Consider the following 8,788-nt stretch of genomic DNA (forward strand, 5'->3'; position numbering starts at 1 on the left):
ATTATAAGACGTCGTGGCACTGACAGTAATAATGTGTTGAGACTCCAAATTATTTTAATATGACGCTCTTAACAATGGGGAAAATTAGCACTACAATACTATACACCAGTTAAAAAACATCAAGTACAGGCATTGTACAGATACCGTTGCGAACCAACCTCTTTAAGTATAACAGACAAGCTCTATACACTTTCCTTCTTAAGTTGATAGAGGTTTGTGTGCACCAAGCATTTAAATCACATTTATAGAACGAATATCGTTATCTATCAAATTATTAGAACATATACACAGCGATATATATAGAAAGATGGAAATCTGTAGAGTCGCAATAATGTTCAAGCACACATTGTTGAGTGTGAACAGGGCCATTGCTTTTGAAAAGGTGGGTGGGAGTTTATGTGTAAATGTGAACAAAAGAACAACGTTACAGTTTCCAGGTGTAACTTCCTTCTTAAGGAGGTTAAGTCAGGAACTCAAAACAGCTTAATAAACGCCATGACTCACCGTAATTAAAATATACATATTAATAAAATAATTTATTCACATCTGCTAAACACTTTTGTTTTGGAATTTCCCACAAAGCTACTCGAGGGCTATCTGTGCTAGCCGTCCCTAATTTAGCAGTGTAAGACTAGAGGGAAGGCAGCTAGTCATCACCACCCACCGCCAACTCTTGGGCTACTCTTTTACCAACGAATAGTGGGATTGACCGTCATATTATAACGCCCCCACGGCTGGGAGGGCGAGCATGTTTGACGCGACTCGGGCGCGAACCCGCGACCCTCAGATTACGAAGCGCACGCCTTAACGCGCTAGGCCATGCCAAGTCCCCTGCTAAACACCAGATATAAACATTACTATTACATCAGTTTTTGTAAAAGTTAGGCCTGATGACCCGGATCACACGCCTGAAGTGACGAGTCTTCTTAAACTTTTTTTTTTTTCAGTGCGAGGAAATATTCAATTTATCTACACACAAAGGAAGAAAATAATTTAAGTTGTGAGCGATCCGTGCATCTAAATTTAGACAGAATAATAGTTTGTTTTACGTTAACATTTACCCAGTGTTATATATTTTAAATACTTCGTAAATATCATTTTACAACACTTTAGTCTGACATCTTCTTCACGTGGGCCCCCCAGTAGCTCAGCGGTATGTTTGCGGACTTTAAATGCTAAAAACCGGGTTTCGATACTCGTGGTGGGCAGAGCACAGATAGCCTATTGTAGCTTTGTGCTTAATCCAAAACAACAACAATCCTCACGTGGTACGTGGTGAACCTGGAAGATTTAGGACTGTGAGAATAACGCATCCTGCTTACTAAACGACGACCATGTTTGTACTTTTTTTAGCTTGGTGAGCTATAAAGCCTAATGTCCAAAGTTTATATTAGCTTTTAGAAGTAATCTGTAGAATATTTTTGAAAACGAATACAATTCGATAAGGAAAAAAAAAACGATTTTGATGTATTCAAAGTTTACAGAGAACTTAAAACAACATGCTATGTAACTTGACCAACTTTCTTCTTTACTACTATCTTTACTGTGGATTTTACTGTTAGAGAACAAACGTGCTAGTAGCCATCTTGGTTTTACGAATTATAAACCAACTGCTAAAAAGTTGAAGTCCTTATTATTACAATCTTTTTTCTTAATCCCGGAAGTCTGTGATTTGACCTCATTCTATTGGCACAGTAAATAGCCAGATTGTGCATTTAGACTTGACCTGTGAGAAACACGTGTCTCGAGCAAGATGACACACAGGGAGAACCAGTGGCCCTGGAGACCTCACGTATCGAACGGAGGGCTGGTTGGTTTACTGGTTTTTCGTGAAATATTGTAAGCTTGTCATCAACCGGACTAGTACTTCCAACACAGGAAAAGTTAAATAACATATTGCACGTGGGTAACAGTTATGTTAAGAGTAGCTTGACTAGCATGGGAAAAATCTGTGTCACGCAATAGGTAGACTATAACAATAGGTAGACTATAACAATAGGTAGACTATAACAATAGGTAGACTATAACAAATTTTTTTTAAGTTTTCCACGAACTGACTTCAACAGGTAAGTCTCTAACACTAGATATTCAACATATGTAATAGATTCGCAAACTTTCACAAACTAAACTTAATATGGGTGGCAGGATACAGCTTAAAGCATCGTGTAGAAAATATCGCGTATGTATGTGCCTTTTCTTATAGAAAAGCCATACCGGGCTACCCATCTACAGAGTTCCCCAAAGGGAATCGAACCCCTGATTTTAGCGTTGTAAATCCGTAGACTTCCTACTGTACCAGCAGCAGACAGAAAAATATCGAAATAAGTCAGTCTTACACTTCTGAATTTAAATAACTATTTATTTCCGATACGGACATTGGCTAGACCTAATTTGATCTCTTAAAATCAAACATAAAGTTGGCATTAAATAGTGTGCAGAAAAATATGTGTTGAGAAACAAAGCAGAAGTGATTAATAACTTTACATCAAATTAAGTGCCCGAGCGCGTTAGGCGTGCGACTCGTAATCCGAGGGTCGCGGGTTCGCATCCCAGTCGTGCTAAACATGCTCGCCCTTTCAGCCGTTGGGGCGTTATAATGTGACGGTCAATCCCACTATTCGTTGGTAAAAGAGTTGCCCAAGAGTTGGCGGTGGTTGGTGCTGACTAGCTGTCTTTTCCTTAGACTATCATTTCACAAATAAGTATAGCTGGTAGAGATAGCCCTCAAGTAGCTTTGTACAAAGTTAAGCAAACTAACTAGTAATATTGTCTTTCAACAATGGAACTAAAGGAGAATGCACTGATTATAACATATCTTTATAGAATTAACAGTAAAATATAAATAAGAGTTGAATATATAGAGAAGGGGTGGACTGAATTCTACAATTCTACTGGCGAAAAACTAGAGAAAGCCAATTCTGTCAAAATACGATAAACACATGGCCAGGTGGTTAGGACGCTGGACTTGTAATTTGAGGGTCGCGGGTTCGAATTCCTGTCACACCAAACATTTTCGCCATTTCAGTCATAGGGGCGTTATAATATGACAGTTAATCACAATATTTGTTGATAAAAGAATAGCCCAAGAGTTGGCGGTGGGTGGTGATGACTAGCTGCTTTCCCTCTAGTCTTACACTGCAAAATTAGGGACGGCTCAGGTTTCTCCTCCTGGTCGGGGGTTGTGCAGTAAGTTAACAATCTGCTCACTTGAAAACCAGCCTGTTAATGAATCCGCAAGCGATTGCGGCCCTATGTTCCTTCATGAAATCGAGTGGCATAATAATAATACGTCAAATTAAAGATCAGATAACTACAGTCAATTTAAAACTCTGTGATGTCGCACACATTTAATAAATTTTAAAATTATATACATGAGCTCGTGCGCTCTTTCAAAAATTAAAATTGTAGTTCTAAAAAAACATTACTTGTTTTATATCACATAGATTTCTTCATGTTTCATTTGTGGGATTCGAATTCCCACGGTATACAGAATATATAGATACCCCAGTGTATAACTTGGCGATAAAACAACAATAACGAATTATTGTTAGTCACATCAGACTTAAAATTATTTTAAATTGTAGGTTCATTCCGTGCTAAATCAACGTTTAACGTACATCACTGGCAAGTATTTTGAATAAACTAGTTCTAATAAGTATAGTTAAAAAACACAAAGCGCTCAAAATGTGCGATCCAAAACTTCATGATTTAGAAACTTAGAATTTCTACGAACAGCACGTGACTTGCAAATATGCACAATAAAGTGGTAGAGCTTAGCACCTTTAAAGCTTAGCTATCTGTTCTCTGTATAGCGAGTTCATTGTACACAAAGCTTTTGGTTAGTAAAATAAACATAACACTATGTATATATAACATCCTTTTTGGATGTAGTTCCCGCATGCGAACAGCTCTCCCAGTCAGTGCCTGTCTGTGGAATCAATGTTCCAGGTCGGTGTACTCCACAAAAAGGGGGTTAACTAAATCGTTTTCCTAATGTGTCCCACATTTGTTTCTGGTAAGAAGAAAGTCCCTCTTGGAAGTGTGCCCTGATTGAGGTCAGCAGAGGGTGAAAACATGTCTCTTCCTTTCGTTGATACAAGGTTAAACTAGTTTCTTCCTTTTTTAAAATACTTTTTCCGCTCGACTGAACACATGATGAAACAACTTTTCATGTGAGTGACGTAGTTCACAAAAATAATAAAACAGGCCTACCAATTTTATCCCATTTTCTGGACATAAAAAGTACAAATTCCAGTTTTTCTGTTAAAATACCAGCACCAGGAGTTCTAGTCACTATACTTTCTGTATTTATTAACTTCCCGTTCATATGATGCATATCAATTATGGAAATACAAACTTTTAGTTTATCTGTCATATCATTTGTCAAGTCCGTTCCAAGTTGCTGTTTGCGTTTGGTGCACATCTGGAACAACAACAACAAAAAAAAAAAACTTATTTTTTTCTGTTATACCGTAATAATGAGATACTGTTGCAACGCGTTTTTTACTCCTTTTTCAGTTATTTGATGAAAATAATTCAAGGAAGTATAAACTATTTCTTCCTTAACGTTTCTACACTTGCACGCTGTTGTTACTTCTAAGCCTAATTGTATTAGGACAAACATAAAAAGTAAACTCACATCACCAAAACTTGGTATTTCCCTGATTCGCTGCTTCCTATTTATACCAACTGAGGACAAAACACACTGATGGATTATTTATTGATTGATCCACTAGCCTTTATATCTGATGTGTCATCTCTAAATAGAGTTGATAGATTTCCGTGACGTCATTTATAATATGTTAGATCTTCTAGCCCCTCTTAAACTTTTAGGGTCACGCGCACTCTAGCTGACACTTAAGTTTCAAATTACTGTTTCTGCACTATCATATCAAACAAAACATACCTCGCTTACTACTTTTCTACAACTATAGCAACAATATATGTTCCAAATCAGTTTTTTGTTCTCATATCAACCAAACACATTCCCAGTTTTTTACTTCTGCTATTGTAACAAAAGACTTTCTAATTTATTATTCTATTGTTTCTATAGCCAACCAATTAAAAGGAAGTTTTACTTTAGTAGACTTGAAGATAGTGAAAAGAAAGCATACTATATTCAAACAAGTGTAGATGTTAACATTTTCTCTAGAGTTATTTAATTCAGGACTTTTACTTTTTAATTTGACTGTCTGCCCTTCTGAATTCTTTTCAGCACAACATATGGTTCTTCCTAACACCTATCTAACTTTGTTGGTTTTCACCTCTCTTGTAGAGAGGTTTTACAGCACCATATCGACTTTTAATTTTATCATTACATGACTTGAGTCTTTTTAGGATAAACTCGTGTATAACATCAGTAACATTCCTAGGTCTCTCTTCATAATCTAGATAAACCCCTGCTGAGTTACTATCCTCAGATTATGATTACAAAGGCCAAGAGACACTTTCAGTTCTCTTTCAAATATCCGTTATGGTATTGTGTAGTCTGTAACTCCATTTGCTGCCATTCAACAATTCGAAATAAACAGTTGATCTTGATCTCACACTTTCTGATATTCATCCAAACATATGACTAACTTATTCAAAAGTGTATATTTTTACCTCTCCACCCTTTCATTAGGGTGCTTTTGTCCGTTAGATGGACAAAAGGTCTGGTCTTTTTTTTTTATTAAAAAAATTTGACACATTTCTACAAACAAAATTGATTCAAAGTCTCACAAGAACTACAAATCTGGAAATAAATTCATTGACTAATTTTCTTGATTCCACAAAGTAGTTCCACACAACCATGATGTATTTATTCCCACTGTTATTCTGTAGCAAGAGACCAAACACATCGATAGCAATTCTATCAAATGATGGTGCTCCAACACAGTACTCTTTCTTTTATTGACTTTTTTGTTCCTATTATACGAGGTCTGTTCAAAAAATACGCGGACTGTTTGAATTGCGCGGCTCCAGTTAGTTCCAGTGGAATCCGCTTGGTGTCGCTAGGTTCGCACAGATCAGCTGATTACGACGCCATTTCTCGATTGCAGATATCTTCATTTATGTATTAGCTACGCGGTTTTAAGTGAAGTGCGATTTTTTCGTTTGGCGGATTTCAGAATGAATGACCTGAAGGAGCAACGACTTGCTGTGAAATTTTGTGTTAAACTTGGAAAATCTGCGACTGAAACTTTTGCTATGCTTAACACGGCTTACGGTGATGTTGCTATGAAGCGTACGGTATGTTTCAATGAACGTTTTAAGGATGGTCGACAGTCCATTGAAGATGATGAGCGTCCTGGACGTCCTTCCACGTCAACTGACGACCCACACGTCGATAAAATCAACACCCTGGTGCGGGCAAATCGACGTCTGACTGTTAGGAAGCTTGCTGAAGAGTTTGAGATATCAGTTGGATCTTGTTACGAGATTTTGACCGAAAAATTGAAGATGCACCGCGTTGCTGCGAAATTTGTGCCTCAGAACTCGTGAGTTTTTTGGCCAAACACTCGATCACTGTTCTTCCCCACCCTCCCTACTCACCTGACCTTGCTCCTTGCGATGTTTTATTGTTCTCCAAACTCAAAAGACCCTTGAAAGGAAGAAGATTTGAGACGATTCCCCGAGATTAAGGCAAATGCGACGAAGGAGCTGGAGGACATTACAAAAGAAGCGTACCAGGACTGTTTCAACAAGTGGAAACACCGTTAGGATAAGTGTGTGCGTTGGGGAAGAGAGTACCTTGAAGGGGTCCCAGACCTGTAACTTCTAAATAAAGTACATTTTGTTTTATGACGTCAGTCCGCGTATTTTTTTTAACAGCCTTCGTAGTCTACATGATTTATACCAATTTGCTACAGATTCACAGCAGCCTACCAAAAGTGGTTTCTCTTGCTCTCTTTGGAGCACTTACGTGTTCAGCTGTTGTAGAACAGGCAGAGTGCTTATAAATTTAGACTGTGGAAGCACTAAATTCAGTCATTTTTTGTTCACTAGTACCTTCCCAATGTTGACATACTTTTTTTTGTACTCATAATGAATCCAACTATTTTCAGTAAATCTTTATACTAGGGTTATGGGGAGTAACTGTTTCTCATAAAAAACTGTCTGCATTATTGTTCATCGAGTGAATAAATGTCTGAACACTATTTAGTTATGTTTGACCACATTAGCTCTTCATCGTTACTTACTGGTGTCCAAGATTGAACAGTAGTGTATTTTAGAAGTTTGGTATTTACTACTGAAATCGAAATGAGCAGCAATTTGAATAATTTGTTGACCACTTCCACCCATTCACTTCAGAAATGATTTTGAACAAAGCGTAGTGTTTTCCTGTTATAATTCAGTGGTTTCTTAATTGAATTTATACTTGCATAACTTTATAATTACAGCCTGTATTTACTTCTTCAACCTTCTCCTTGTAATCTCTCTGCTGATCTTGTCTTCCATCAGGTTTACTCGTCATTATTTCTACTTTAATTATTACATCTTTCTTAAATTCTTGATGACGATAAACCCACTTGGAATAAAAATGTATCTCAGAACAGCTGGTGTGGATATTAACACTTCTACTGATAAGCAGAGAACAGAGAAGCAGAGATTGTAAGGGGTGTTGCAGCTGGATGTCAGGTACAATCCCATACCTGTTTATATTCTCGTCCCTAAGACGTGTCTGGCAATGGTCAGTTGCAAACTCTGTTTGTTAACCTGAAGATGACCTAGGAAGGTTGAAACGTTGTTCTCGGTTTAACAATAAGTGTTAATACCCATACCAACCATTCTGAGATACATTTTTCTTTTAAATTTGGTTTGTTACCTCTAATTTTTTTATAAATGTTTTCTTTGTCTTATTTTTAACATTCTGCTTCTTCAATTTTCTTCTTTACCTTTTAGATTTTCCAATGTTTTGTCATCTCCATTGTATTATCTATTTGGCTTCATGATCATAGTATTTTCTAGTTTATCAAGTTCCAATTTATTTTCATCAAAATAATTCCACCTCTGAAAACGACTATGGTAATGTGTTCTATCATTTTATGGATGTTTTTAAATTGTTTATCAAAACTAATGTGAAATGCATTTCACTATTAATTACGAATTTCTTTCCTCAATAATGTTTTATATAGATTACAGGCTATGTTCATTGGTAGGCCATACTATACGATGTTTTAATAAAAATTCTGAAATTAATGTTTAACTTACTAGCAAAACTACTGAGCTAATCAATTAATAAAGACACTGACAGATGCATCATTTGAGATGCTGAGAAACAAACTCACTAGCTCTCTGTCCAGAATTTTTATGTTGTATTAGTTTCCTGCAAGTTACAGAAAGCTTTGAAATTCCACAGAGGCCTAAACTTTCTACAAATAACACAATCATTAACATCGTATTAAAGCAGAACTTTCTCCACTAAAAATAAAAAGGTATAAACCATAAAAATATAATTCCAACTGTCATGTACATGGAGTCTTTGCAAGGACTAATGCCAACAAGAGTTCCAGTTGCAATAAAACATAGCTGAAAACATTCCCAAGTGATGAGATAAAATGTAATGTATTATCACACTTATTATCAAAACAGAGATGATGCTTCTAATTATTTCATCCAAAATGCTTTGAAATTATGTATGAGATCAAGACATACCATTACCATTACATTTTATTTTGACAACATAGCAAGGATTTCACAAGCTCCTAAAATAAAATGTCACCACTAACTCCCTGCATTTAATTACAGCACCATCCAGTGCTTTCATATCTTAAACACACAGACAAGTCTATTATATTTACTCTCA

This window comes from Tachypleus tridentatus, chromosome 13, assembly GCF_004210375.1.
Source record: "Tachypleus tridentatus isolate NWPU-2018 chromosome 13, ASM421037v1, whole genome shotgun sequence".
NCBI classification, from domain to species: Eukaryota; Metazoa; Arthropoda; class Merostomata; order Xiphosura; family Limulidae; genus Tachypleus; species Tachypleus tridentatus.